This window comes from Pseudophryne corroboree, chromosome 3 (assembly GCF_028390025.1).
Source record: "Pseudophryne corroboree isolate aPseCor3 chromosome 3, aPseCor3.hap2, whole genome shotgun sequence".
In the NCBI taxonomy this organism is placed as follows: domain Eukaryota; kingdom Metazoa; phylum Chordata; class Amphibia; order Anura; family Myobatrachidae; genus Pseudophryne; species Pseudophryne corroboree.
In genome coordinates, this window is record NC_086446.1 from 330,280,479 (window position 1) to 330,294,867 (window position 14,389).

The 14,389-nt window shown below is 33.6% G+C and overlaps 8 non-coding genes across 8 annotated transcripts; all 8 read left to right on the plus strand.

Annotated features, from left to right (window-relative positions):
- Positions 1-1,041: 1,041 nt before the first annotated feature.
- On the plus strand, positions 1,042-1,113 carry TRNAP-UGG (transfer RNA proline (anticodon UGG)). The gene has a single exon. It is a non-coding gene; the product is annotated as a tRNA-Pro (tRNA).
- A 1,652-nt stretch (positions 1,114-2,765) lies between these two features.
- TRNAP-UGG (transfer RNA proline (anticodon UGG)) lies at positions 2,766-2,837 on the plus strand. Its single transcript has one exon. It is a non-coding gene; the product is annotated as a tRNA-Pro (tRNA).
- A 2,518-nt stretch (positions 2,838-5,355) lies between these two features.
- Positions 5,356-5,427, plus strand: TRNAP-UGG (transfer RNA proline (anticodon UGG)). The gene has a single exon. It is a non-coding gene; the product is annotated as a tRNA-Pro (tRNA).
- A 794-nt stretch (positions 5,428-6,221) lies between these two features.
- Positions 6,222-6,293, plus strand: TRNAP-UGG (transfer RNA proline (anticodon UGG)). Its single transcript has one exon. It is a non-coding gene; the product is annotated as a tRNA-Pro (tRNA).
- A 1,653-nt stretch (positions 6,294-7,946) lies between these two features.
- On the plus strand, positions 7,947-8,018 carry TRNAP-UGG (transfer RNA proline (anticodon UGG)). Its single transcript has one exon. It is a non-coding gene; the product is annotated as a tRNA-Pro (tRNA).
- A 2,518-nt stretch (positions 8,019-10,536) lies between these two features.
- TRNAP-UGG (transfer RNA proline (anticodon UGG)) lies at positions 10,537-10,608 on the plus strand. The gene has a single exon. It is a non-coding gene; the product is annotated as a tRNA-Pro (tRNA).
- Positions 10,609-11,402: 794 nt separating this feature from the next.
- Positions 11,403-11,474, plus strand: TRNAP-UGG (transfer RNA proline (anticodon UGG)). The gene has a single exon. It is a non-coding gene; the product is annotated as a tRNA-Pro (tRNA).
- Positions 11,475-13,127: 1,653 nt separating this feature from the next.
- On the plus strand, positions 13,128-13,199 carry TRNAP-UGG (transfer RNA proline (anticodon UGG)). Its single transcript has one exon. It is a non-coding gene; the product is annotated as a tRNA-Pro (tRNA).
- The last annotated feature ends 1,190 nt before the right edge of the window (positions 13,200-14,389 follow it).

The window sequence follows — 14,389 nt, forward strand, 5'->3', positions numbered from 1 at the left end:
TATTATTTTCGCAATACTACATACACATTTTTTTGTTTTAAGTTGTTATTTTTAAAATGTTACATCTTCATTAAATGAAATTGTGTGTTTGCTCCAGCTTTTTGCATTTTTTCTTAAATAATTTGAGTTTTACTTTAAAAATGGTAAAATCTGAATGAGAAGCCATTACGCAGTTGCCTCGTTGGTCTAGGGGTATGATTCTCGCTTTGGGTGCGAGAGGTTCCGGGTTTAAATCCCGGACGAGCCCATGTTTTCATGTACTTTTATAGTCCTTAATATCTGATAGTATTTAATAGCATTTTAAAATACTCACTAATGTATACAAACAGGTTTACTTACAATTTCATTAATATACATAAAAAAGACATGCACAGTGGGCTCGTTGGTCAAGGGGTATAATTCTTGCTTAGGGTGCGAGAGATCCCTGGTACAAATCCCGGATGAGCCCATCTTTTACAGGTATATACTTATGCATACTTAGTAAAATGTCAAGCATTTGGTGGTATATTGGGTAAACTATAGATTCTATTTTGTCTAAGGTACCTTGAGTGGCTTAAAAGTCTCATTTTGACAAACAAAACACTGTCAAAATGAAATTACAGGTTTTTCTCTTACCTTTCTTCTGTCTAAGTAACCCTGAGTGGCTTAAAAGAATAGTCTCATTATGACTAACAAAAAGATCAACAATAAATTGCAGGTGTTTATTTTGTCTTTCTTCTGGGTCTGCATGCTTGAGTTGCACACAGTAAGTGACAAGTCTTAGGTTCCAACTATCAAAAAAGTCCAAACTCTATTGGGACCTCTAAATCTTGGCACTGCACATTTTAAATATGCATACTTGGATAGCAAGTAACCTTAAGTTATTATTTTCGCAATACTACATACACATTTTTATGTTTTAAGTTGTTATGTTATTTTTAAAATGTTACATCTTCATTAAATGAAATTGTGTGTTTGCTACAGCTTTTTGTATTTTTTCTTAAATAATTTGAGTTTTACTTTAAAAATGGTAAAATCTGAATAAGAAGCCATTACGCAGTTGGCTCGTTGGTCTATGGGTATGATTCTCGCTTTGGGTGCGAGAGGTCCAGGGTTCAAATCCCGGACGAGCCCATGGTTTCATGTACTTTTATAGTCCTTAATATCTGATAGTATTTAATAGCATTTTAAAATACTAACTAATGTATACAAACAGGTTTACTTACAATTTCATTAATATACATAAAAAAGACATGCACAGTGGGCTCGTTGGTCAAGGGGTATAATTCTTGCTTAAGGTGCGAGAGATCCCTGGTACAAATCCCGGATGAGCCCATCTTTTACAGGCATATACTTATGCAAACTTCGTAAAATGTCAAGCATTTGGTGGTATATTGGGTAAACTATAGATTCCATTTTGTCTAAGTAACCTTGAGTGGCTTAAAAGTCTCATTTTGACAAACAAAAAACTGTCAAAATGAAATTACAGGTTTTTCTCTTACCTATCTTTTGTCAAAGTAACCCTGAGTGGCTTAAAAGAATAGTCTCATTATGACTAACAAAAAGATCAACAATAAATTGCAGGTGTTTATTTTGTCTTTCTACTGGGTCTGCATGCTTGAGTTGCAAACAGTATGTGACAAGTCTTAGGTTCCAACTATCAAAAAAGTCCAAACTCTGTTGGGACCTCTAAATCTTGGCACTGCACATTTTAAATATGCATACTTGGATAGCAAGTAACCTTAAGTTATTATTTTCGCAATACTACATACACATTTTTTTGTTTTAAGTTGTTATGTTATTTTTAAAATGTTACATCTTCATTAAATGAAATTATGTGTTTGCTCCAGCTTTTTGCATTTTTCTTAAATAATTTGAGTTTTACTTCAAAAATGGTAAAATCTGAATAAGAGTTTATTATGCAGTTGGCTCTTTGGTCTAGGGATATGATTCTCGCTTTGGGTGCGAGAGGTCACGGGTTCAAATCCCGGACGAGTCCATGTTTTCATGTACTTTTATAGTCCTTAATATCTGATAGTATTTAATAGCATTTTAAAATACTCACTAATGTATACAAACAGGTTTACTTAGAATTTCATTAATATACATAAAAAAACATGCACAGTGGGCTCGTTGGTCAAGGGGTATAATTCTTGCTTTGGGTGCGAGAGGTCCTGGGTTCAAATCCCGGATGAGCCTATTTTTTACAGGTATATACTTATGCATACTTAGTAAAATGTCAAGCATTTGGTGGTATATTGGGTAAACTATAGATTCCATTTTGTCTAAGTAACCTTGAGTGGCTTAAAAGTCTCATTTTGACAAACAAAAAACTGTCAAAATGAAATTACAGGTTTTTCTCTTACCTTTCTTTTGTCTAAGTAACCCTGAGCGGCTTAAAAGAATAGTCTAATTATGACTAACAAAAAGATCAACAATAAATTTCAGGTGTTTATTTTGTCTTTCTTCTGGGTCTGCATGCTTGAGTTGCACACAGTATGTCACAAGTCTTAGGTTCCAACTATCAAAAAAGTCCAAACTCTATTGGGACCTCTAAATCTTGGCACTGCACATTTTAAATATGCATACTTGGATAACAAGTAACCTTAAGTTATTATTTTCGCAATACTACATACACATTTTTTTGTTTTAAGTTGTTATTTTTAAAATGTTACATCTTCATTAAATGAAATTGTGTGTTTGCTACAGCTTTTTGCATTTTTCTTAAATAATTTGAGTTTTACTTTAAAAATGGTAAAATCTGAATGAGAAGCCATTATGCAGTTGGCTCGTTGGTCTAGGGGTATGATTCTCGCTTTGGGTGCGAGAGGTCCAGGGTTCAAATCCCGGACGAGCCCATGTTTTCATGTACTTTTATAGTCCTTAATATCTGATAGTATTTAATAGCATTTTAAAATACTCACTAATTTATACAAACAGGTTTACTTACAATTTCATTAATATACATAAAAAAGACATGCACAGTGGGCTCGTTGGTCAAGGGGTATAATTCTTGCTTAGGGTGCGAGAGATCCCTGGTACAAATCCCGGATGAGCCCATCTTTTACAGGTATATACTTATGCATACTTAGTAAAATGTCAAGCATTTGGTGGTATATTGGGTAAACTATAGATTCCATTTTGTCTAAGGTACCTTGAGTGGCTTAAAAGTCTCATTTTGACAAACAAAACACTGTCAAAATGAAATTACAGGTTTTTCTCTTACCTTTCTTTTGTCTAAGTAACCCTGAGTGGCTTAAAAGAATAGTCTCATTATGACTAACAAAAAGATCAACAATAAATTGCAGGTGTTTATTTTGTCTTTCTTCTGGGTCTGCATGCTTGAGTTGCACACAGTAAGTGACAAGTCTTAGGTTCCAACTATCAAAAAAGTCCAAACTCTATTGGGACCTCTAAATCTTGGCACTGCACATTTTAAATATGCATACTTGGATAGCAAGTAACCTTAAGTTATTATTTTCGCAATACTACATACACATTTTTATGTTTTAAGTTGTTATGTTATTTTTAAAATGTTACATCTTCATTAAATGAAATTGTGTGTTTGCTACAGCTTTTTGTATTTTTTCTTAAATAATTTGAGTTTTACTTTAAAAATGGTAAAATCTGAATAAGAAGCCATTATGCAGTTGGCTCGTTGGTCTATGGGTATGATTCTTGCTTTGGGTGCGAGAGGTCCAGGGTTCAAATCCCGGACGAGCCCATGGTTTCATGTACTTTTATAGTCCTTAATATCTGATAGTATTTAATAGCATTTTAAAATACTCACTAATGTATACAAACAGGTTTACTTACAATTTCATTAATATACATAAAAAAGACATGCACAGTGGGCTCGTTGGTCAAGGGGTATAATTCTTGCTTAGGGTGCGAGAGATCCCTGGTACAAATCCCGGATGAGCCCATCTTTTACAGGCATATACTTATGCAAACTTCGTAAAATGTCAAGCATTTGGTGGTATATAGGGTAAACTATAGATTCCATTTTGTCTAAGTAACCTTGAGTGGCTTAAAAGTCTCATTTTGACAAACAAAAAACTGTCAAAATGAAATTACAGGTTTTTCTCTTACCTATCTTTTGTCTAAGTAACCCTGAGTGGCTTAAAAGAATAGTCTCATTATGACTAACAAAAAGATCAACAATAAATTGCAGGTGTTTATTTTGTCTTTCTTCTGGGTCTGCATGCTTGAGTTGCAAACAGTATGTGACAAGTCTTAGGTTCCAACTATCAAAAAAGTCCAAACTCTGTTGGGACCTCTAAATCTTGGCACTGCACATTTTAAATATGCATACTTGGATAGCAAGTAACCTTAAGTTATTATTTTCGCAATACTACATACACATTTTTTTGTTTTAAGTTGTTATGTTATTTTTAAAATGTTACATCTTCATTAAATGAAATTATGTGTTTGCTCCAGCTTTTTGCATTTTTCTTAAATAATTTGAGTTTTACTTCAAAAATGGTAAAATCTGAATAAGAGTTTATTATGCAGTTGGCTCTTTGGTCTAGGGATATGATTCTCGCTTTGGGTGCGAGAGGTCACGGGTTCAAATCCCGGACGAGTCCATGTTTTCATGTACTTTTATAGTCCTTAATATCTGATAGTATTTAATAGCATTTTAAAATACTCACTAATGTATACAAACAGGTTTACTTAGAATTTCATTAATATACATAAAAAAACATGCACAGTGGGCTCGTTGGTCAAGGGGTATAATTCTTGCTTTGGGTGCGAGAGGTCCTGGGTTCAAATCCCGGATGAGCCTATTTTTTACAGGTATATACTTATGCATACTTAGTAAAATGTCAAGCATTTGGTGGTATATTGGGTAAACTATAGATTCCATTTTGTCTAAGTAACCTTGAGTGGCTTAAAAGTCTCATTTTGACAAACAAAAAACTGTCAAAATGAAATTACAGGTTTTTCTCTTACCTTTCTTTTGTCTAAGTAACCCTGAGCGGCTTAAAAGAATAGTCTAATTATGACTAACAAAAAGATCAACAATAAATTTCAGGTGTTTATTTTGTCTTTCTTCTGGGTCTGCATGCTTGAGTTGCACACAGTATGTCACAAGTCTTAGGTTCCAACTATCAAAAAAGTCCAAACTCTATTGGGACCTCTAAATCTTGGCACTGCACATTTTAAATATGCATACTTGGATAACAAGTAACCTTAAGTTATTATTTTCGCAATACTACATACACATTTTTTTGTTTTAAGTTGTTATTTTTAAAATGTTACATCTTCATTAAATGAAATTGTGTGTTTGCTACAGCTTTTTGCATTTTTCTTAAATAATTTGAGTTTTACTTTAAAAATGGTAAAATCTGAATGAGAAGCCATTATGCAGTTGGCTCGTTGGTCTAGGGGTATGATTCTCGCTTTGGGTGCGAGAGGTCCAGGGTTCAAATCCCGGACGAGCCCATGTTTTCATGTACTTTTATAGTCCTTAATATCTGATAGTATTTAATAGCATTTTAAAATACTCACTAATTTATACAAACAGGTTTACTTACAATTTCATTAATATACATAAAAAAGACATGCACAGTGGGCTCGTTGGTCAAGGGGTATAATTCTTGCTTAGGGTGCGAGAGATCCCTGGTACAAATCCCGGATGAGCCCATCTTTTACAGGTATATACTTATGCATACTTAGTAAAATGTCAAGCATTTGGTGGTATATTGGGTAAACTATAGATTCCATTTTGTCTAAGGTACCTTGAGTGGCTTAAAAGTCTCATTTTGACAAACAAAACACTGTCAAAATGAAATTACAGGTTTTTCTCTTACCTTTCTTTTGTCTAAGTAACCCTGAGTGGCTTAAAAGAATAGTCTCATTATGACTAACAAAAAGATCAACAATAAATTGCAGGTGTTTATTTTGTCTTTCTTCTGGGTCTGCATGCTTGAGTTGCACACAGTAAGTGACAAGTCTTAGGTTCCAACTATCAAAAAAGTCCAAACTCTATTGGGACCTCTAAATCTTGGCACTGCACATTTTAAATATGCATACTTGGATAGCAAGTAACCTTAAGTTATTATTTTCGCAATACTACATACACATTTTTATGTTTTAAGTTGTTATGTTATTTTTAAAATGTTACATCTTCATTAAATGAAATTGTGTGTTTGCTACAGCTTTTTGTATTTTTTCTTAAATAATTTGAGTTTTACTTTAAAAATGGTAAAATCTGAATAAGAAGCCATTATGCAGTTGGCTCGTTGGTCTATGGGTATGATTCTCGCTTTGGGTGCGAGAGGTCCAGGGTTCAAATCCCGGACGAGCCCATGGTTTCATGTACTTTTATAGTCCTTAATATCTGATAGTATTTAATAGCATTTTAAAATACTCACTAATGTATACAAACAGGTTTACTTACAATTTCATTAATATACATAAAAAAGACATGCACAGTGGGCTCGTTGGTCAAGGGGTATAATTCTTGCTTAGGGTGCGAGAGATCCCTGGTACAAATCCCGGATGAGCCCATCTTTTACAGGCATATACTTATGCAAACTTCGTAAAATGTCAAGCATTTGGTGGTATATAGGGTAAACTATAGATTCCATTTTGTCTAAGTAACCTTGAGTGGCTTAAAAGTCTCATTTTGACAAACAAAAAACTGTCAAAATGAAATTACAGGTTTTTCTCTTACCTATCTTTTGTCTAAGTAACCCTGAGTGGCTTAAAAGAATAGTCTCATTATGACTAACAAAAAGATCAACAATAAATTGCAGGTGTTTATTTTGTCTTTCTTCTGGGTCTGCATGCTTGAGTTGCAAACAGTATGTGACAAGTCTTAGGTTCCAACTATCAAAAAAGTCCAAACTCTGTTGGGACCTCTAAATCATGGCACTGCACATTTTAAATATGCATACTTGGATAGCAAGTAACCTTAAGTTATTATTTTCGCAATACTACATACACATTTTTTTGTTTTAAGTTGTTATGTTATTTTTAAAATGTTACATCTTCATTAAATGAAATTATGTGTTTGCTCCAGCTTTTTGCATTTTTTCTTAAATAATTTGAGTTTTACTTCAAAAATGGTAAAATCTGAATAAGAGTTTATTATGCAGTTGGCTCTTTGGTCTAGGGATATGATTCTCGCTTTGGGTGCGAGAGGTCACGGGTTCAAATCCCGGACGAGTCCATGTTTTCATGTACTTTTATAGTCCTTAATATCTGATAGTATTTAATAGCATTTTAAAATACTCACTAATGTATACAAACAGGTTTACTTAGAATTTCATTAATATACATAAAAAAACATGCACAGTGGGCTCGTTGGTCAAGGGGTATAATTCTTGCTTTGGGTGCGAGAGGTCCTGGGTTCAAATCCCGGATGAGCCTATTTTTTACAGGTATATACTTATGCATACTTAGTAAAATGTCAAGCATTTGGTGGTATATTGGGTAAACTATAGATTCCATTTTGTCTAAGTAACCTTGAGTGGCTTAAAAGTCTCATTTTGACAAACAAAAAACTGTCAAAATGAAATTACAGGTTTTTCTCTTACCTTTCTTTTGTCTAAGTAACCCTGAGCGGCTTAAAAGAATAGTCTAATTATGACTAACAAAAAGATCAACAATAAATTTCAGGTGTTTATTTTGTCTTTCTTCTGGGTCTGCATGCTTGAGTTGCACACAGTATGTCACAAGTCTTAGGTTCCAACTATCAAAAAGGTCCAAACTCTATTGGGACCTCTAAATCTTGGCACTGCACATTTTAAATATGCATACTTGGATAACAAGTAACCTTAAGTTATTATTTTCGCAATACTACATACACATTTTTTTGTTTTAAGTTGTTATTTTTAAAATGTTACATCTTCATTAAATGAAATTGTGTGTTTGCTACAGCTTTTTGCATTTTTCTTAAATAATTTGAGTTTTACTTTAAAAATGGTAAAATCTGAATGAGAAGCCATTATGCAGTTGGCTCGTTGGTCTAGGGGTATGATTCTCGCTTTGGGTGCGAGAGGTCCAGGGTTCAAATCCCGGACGAGCCCATGTTTTCATGTACTTTTATAGTCCTTAATATCTGATAGTATTTAATAGCATTTTAAAATACTCACTAATTTATACAAACAGGTTTACTTACAATTTCATTAATATACATAAAAAAGACATGCACAGTGGGCTCGTTGGTCAAGGGGTATAATTCTTGCTTAGGGTGCGAGAGATCCCTGGTACAAATCCCGGATGAGCCCATCTTTTGCAGTTATATACTTATGCATACTTAGTAAAATGTCAAGCATTTGGTGGTATATTGGGTAAACTATAGATTCCATTTTGTCTAAGTAACCTTGAGTGGCTTAAAAGTCTCATTTTGACAAACAAAAAACTGTCAAAATGAAATTACAGGTTTTTCTCTTACCTTTCTTTTGTCTAAGTAACCCTGAGTGGCTTAAAAGAATAGTCTCATTATGACTAACAAAAAGATCAACAATAAATTGCAGGTGTTTATTTTGTCTTTCTTCTGGGTCTGCATGCTTGAGTTGCACACAGTAAGTGACAAGTCTTAGGTTCCAACTATCAAAAAAGTCCAAACTCTATTGGGACCTCTAAATCTTGGCACTGCACATTTTAAATATGCATACTTGGATAGCAAGTAACCTTAAGTTATTATTTTCGCAATACTACATACACATTTTTATGTTTTAAGTTGTTATGTTATTTTTAAAATGTTACATCTTCATTAAATGAAATTGTGTGTTTGCTACAGCTTTTTGTATTTTTTCTTAAATAATTTGAGTTTTACTTTAAAAATGGTAAAATCTGAATAAGAAGTCATTATGCAGTTGGCTCGTTGGTCTATGGGTATGATTCTTGCTTTGGGTGCGAGAGGTCCAGGGTTCAAATCCCGGACGAGCCCATGGTTTCATGTACTTTTATAGTCCTTAATATCTGATAGTATTTAATAGCATTTTAAAATACTCACTAATGTATACAAACAGGTTTACTTACAATTTCATTAATATACATAAAAAAGACATGCACAGTGGGCTCGTTGGTCAAGGGGTATAATTCTTGCTTAGGGTGCGAGAGATCCCTGGTACAAATCCCGGATGAGCCCATCTTTTACAGGCATATACTTATGCAAACTTCGTAAAATGTCAAGCATTTGGTGGTATATAGGGTAAACTATAGATTCCATTTTGTCTAAGTAACCTTGAGTGGCTTAAAAGTCTCATTTTGACAAACAAAAAACTGTCAAAATGAAATTACAGGTTTTTCTCTTACCTATCTTTTGTCTAAGTAACCCTGAGTGGCTTAAAAGAATAGTCTCATTATGACTAACAAAAAGATCAACAATAAATTGCAGGTGTTTATTTTGTCTTTCTTCTGGGTCTGCATGCTTGAGTTGCAAACAGTATGTGACAAGTCTTAGGTTCCAACTATCAAAAAAGTCCAAACTCTGTTGGGACCTCTAAATCTTGGCACTGCACATTTTAAATATGCATACTTGGATAGCAAGTAACCTTAAGTTATTATTTTCGCAATACTACATACACATTTTTTTGTTTTAAGTTGTTATGTTATTTTTAAAATGTTACATCTTCATTAAATGAAATTATGTGTTTGCTCCAGCTTTTTGCATTTTTCTTAAATAATTTGAGTTTTACTTCAAAAATGGTAAAATCTGAATAAGAGTTTATTATGCAGTTGGCTCTTTGGTCTAGGGATATGATTCTCGCTTTGGGTGCGAGAGGTCACGGGTTCAAATCCCGGACGAGTCCATGTTTTCATGTACTTTTATAGTCCTTAATATCTGATAGTATTTAATAGCATTTTAAAATACTCACTAATGTATACAAACAGGTTTACTTAGAATTTCATTAATATACATAAAAAAACATGCACAGTGGGCTCGTTGGTCAAGGGGTATAATTCTTGCTTTGGGTGCGAGAGGTCCTGGGTTCAAATCCCGGATGAGCCTATTTTTTACAGGTATATACTTATGCATACTTAGTAAAATGTCAAGCATTTGGTGGTATATTGGGTAAACTATAGATTCCATTTTGTCTAAGTAACCTTGAGTGGCTTAAAAGTCTCATTTTGACAAACAAAAAACTGTCAAAATGAAATTACAGGTTTTTCTCTTACCTTTCTTTTGTCTAAGTAACCCTGAGCGGCTTAAAAGAATAGTCTAATTATGACTAACAAAAAGATCAACAATAAATTTCAGGTGTTTATTTTGTCTTTCTTCTGGGTCTGCATGCTTGAGTTGCACACAGTATGTCACAAGTCTTAGGTTCCAACTATCAAAAAAGTCCAAACTCTATTGGGACCTCTAAATCTTGGCACTGCACATTTTAAATATGCATACTTGGATAACAAGTAACCTTAAGTTATTATTTTCGCAATACTACATACACATTTTTTTGTTTTAAGTTGTTATTTTTAAAATGTTACATCTTCATTAAATGAAATTGTGTGTTTGCTACAGCTTTTTGCATTTTTCTTAAATAATTTGAGTTTTACTTTAAAAATGGTAAAATCTGAATGAGAAGCCATTATGCAGTTGGCTCGTTGGTCTAGGGGTATGATTCTCGCTTTGGGTGCGAGAGGTCCAGGGTTCAAATCCCGGACGAGCCCATGTTTTCATGTACTTTTATAGTCCTTAATATCTGATAGTATTTAATAGCATTTTAAAATACTCACTAATTTATACAAACAGGTTTACTTACAATTTCATTAATATACATAAAAAAGACATGCACAGTGGGCTCGTTGGTCAAGGGGTATAATTCTTGCTTAGGGTGCGAGAGATCCCTGGTACAAATCCCGGATGAGCCCATCTTTTACAGGTATATACTTATGCATACTTAGTAAAATGTCAAGCATTTGGTGGTATATTGGGTAAACTATAGATTCCATTTTGTCTAAGGTACCTTGAGTGGCTTAAAAGTCTCATTTTGACAAACAAAACACTGTCAAAATGAAATTACAGGTTTTTCTCTTACCTTTCTTTTGTCTAAGTAACCCTGAGTGGCTTAAAAGAATAGTCTCATTATGACTAACAAAAAGATCAACAATAAATTGCAGGTGTTTATTTTGTCTTTCTTCTGGGTCTGCATGCTTGAGTTGCACACAGTAAGTGACAAGTCTTAGGTTCCAACTATCAAAAAAGTCCAAACTCTATTGGGACCTCTAAATCTTGGCACTGCACATTTTAAATATGCATACTTGGATAGCAAGTAACCTTAAGTTATTATTTTCGCAATACTACATACACATTTTTATGTTTTAAGTTGTTATGTTATTTTTAAAATGTTACATCTTCATTAAATGAAATTGTGTGTTTGCTACAGCTTTTTGTATTTTTTCTTAAATAATTTGAGTTTTACTTTAAAAATGGTAAAATCTGAATAAGAAGCCATTATGCAGTTGGCTCGTTGGTCTATGGGTATGATTCTCGCTTTGGGTGCGAGAGGTCCAGGGTTCAAATCCCGGACGAGCCCATGGTTTCATGTACTTTTATAGTCCTTAATATCTGATAGTATTTAATAGCATTTTAAAATACTCACTAATGTATACAAACAGGTTTACTTACAATTTCATTAATATACATAAAAAAGACATGCACAGTGGGCTCGTTGGTCAAGGGGTATAATTCTTGCTTAGGGTGCGAGAGATCCCTGGTACAAATCCCGGATGAGCCCATCTTTTACAGGCATATACTTATGCAAACTTCGTAAAATGTCAAGCATTTGGTGGTATATAGGGTAAACTATAGATTCCATTTTGTCTAAGTAACCTTGAGTGGCTTAAAAGTCTCATTTTGACAAACAAAAAACTGTCAAAATGAAATTACAGGTTTTTCTCTTACCTATCTTTTGTCTAAGTAACCCTGAGTGGCTTAAAAGAATAGTCTCATTATGACTAACAAAAAGATCAACAATAAATTGCAGGTGTTTATTTTGTCTTTCTTCTGGGTCTGCATGCTTGAGTTGCAAACAGTATGTGACAAGTCTTAGGTTCCAACTATCAAAAAAGTCCAAACTCTGTTGGGACCTCTAAATCATGGCACTGCACATTTTAAATATGCATACTTGGATAGCAAGTAACCTTAAGTTATTATTTTCGCAATACTACATACACATTTTTTTGTTTTAAGTTGTTATGTTATTTTTAAAATGTTACATCTTCATTAAATGAAATTATGTGTTTGCTCCAGCTTTTTGCATTTTTTCTTAAATAATTTGAGTTTTACTTCAAAAATGGTAAAATCTGAATAAGAGTTTATTATGCAGTTGGCTCTTTGGTCTAGGGATATGATTCTCGCTTTGGGTGCGAGAGGTCACGGGTTCAAATCCCGGACGAGTCCATGTTTTCATGTACTTTTATAGTCCTTAATATCTGATAGTATTTAATAGCATTTTAAAATACTCACTAATGTATACAAACAGGTTTACTTAGAATTTCATTAATATACATAAAAAAACATGCACAGTGGGCTCGTTGGTCAAGGGGTATAATTCTTGCTTTGGGTGCGAGAGGTCCTGGGTTCAAATCCCGGATGAGCCTATTTTTTACAGGTATATACTTATGCATACTTAGTAAAATGTCAAGCATTTGGTGGTATATTGGGTAAACTATAGATTCCATTTTGTCTAAGTAACCTTGAGTGGCTTAAAAGTCTCATTTTGACAAACAAAAAACTGTCAAAATGAAATTACAGGTTTTTCTCTTACCTTTCTTTTGTCTAAGTAACCCTGAGCGGCTTAAAAGAATAGTCTAATTATGACTAACAAAAAGATCAACAATAAATTTCAGGTGTTTATTTTGTCTTTCTTCTGGGTCTGCATGCTTGAGTTGCACACAGTATGTCACAAGTCTTAGGTTCCAACTATCAAAAAGGTCCAAACTCTATTGGGACCTCTAAATCTTGGCACTGCACATTTTAAATATGCATACTTGGATAACAAGTAACCTTAAGTTATTATTTTCGCAATACTACATACACATTTTTTTGTTTTAAGTTGTTATTTTTAAAATGTTACATCTTCATTAAATGAAATTGTGTGTTTGCTACAGCTTTTTGCATTTTTCTTAAATAATTTGAGTTTTACTTTAAAAATGGTAAAATCTGAATGAGAAGCCATTATGCAGTTGGCTCGTTGGTCTAGGGGTATGATTCTCGCTTTGGGTGCGAGAGGTCCAGGATTCAAATCCCGGACGAGCCCATGTTTTCATGTACTTTTATAGTCCTTAATATCTGATAGTATTTAATAGCATTTTAAAATACTCACTAATTTATACAAACAGGTTTACTTACAATTTCATTAATATACATAAAAAAGACATGCACAGTGGGCTCGTTGGTCAAGGGGTATAATTCTTGCTTAGGGTGCGAGAGATCCCTGGTACAAATCCCGGATGAGCCCATCTTTTGCAGTTATATACTTATGCATACTTAGTAAAATGTCAAGCATTTGGTGGTATATTGGGTAAACTATAGATTCCATTTTGTCTAAGTAACCTTGAGTGGCTTAAAAGTCTCATTTTGACAAACAAAAAACTGTCAAAATGAAATTACAGGTTTTTCTCTTACCTTTCTTTTGTCTAAGTAACCCTGAGTGGCTTAAAAGAATAGTCTCATTATGACTAACAAAAAGATCAACAATAAATTGCAGGTGTTTATTTTGTCTTTCTTCTGGGTCTGCATGCTTGAGTTGCACACAGTATGTCACAAGTCTTAGGTTCCAACTATCAAAAAAGTCCAAACTCTATTGGGACCTCTAAATCTTGGCACTGCACATTTTAAATATGCATACTTGGATAACAAGTAACCTTAAGTTATTATTTTCGCAATACTACATACACATTTTTTTGTTTTAAGTTGTTATTTTTAAAATGTTACATCTTCATTAAATGAAATTGTGTGTTTGCTCCAGCTTTTTGCATTTTTTCTTAAATAATTTGAGTTTTACTTTAAAAATGGTAAAATCTGAATGAGAAGCCATTACGCAGTTGCCTCGTTGGTCTAGGGGTATGATTCTCGCTTTGGGTGCGAGAGGTTCCGGGTTTAAATCCCGGACGAGCCCATGTTTTCATGTAGTTTTATAGTCCTTAATATCTGATAGTATTTAATAGCATTTTAAAATACTCACTAATGTATACAAACAGGTTTACTTAGAATTTCATTAATATACATAAAAAAGACATGCACAGTGGGCTCGTTGGTCAAGGGGTATAATTCTTGTTTAGGGTGCGAGAGATCCCTGGTACAAATCCCGGATGAGCCCATCTTTTACAGGTATATACTTATGCATACTTAGTAAAATGTCAAGCATTTGGTGGTATATTGGGTAAACTATAGATTCCATTTTATCTAAGGTACCTTGAGTGGCTTAAAAGTCTCATTTTGACAAAC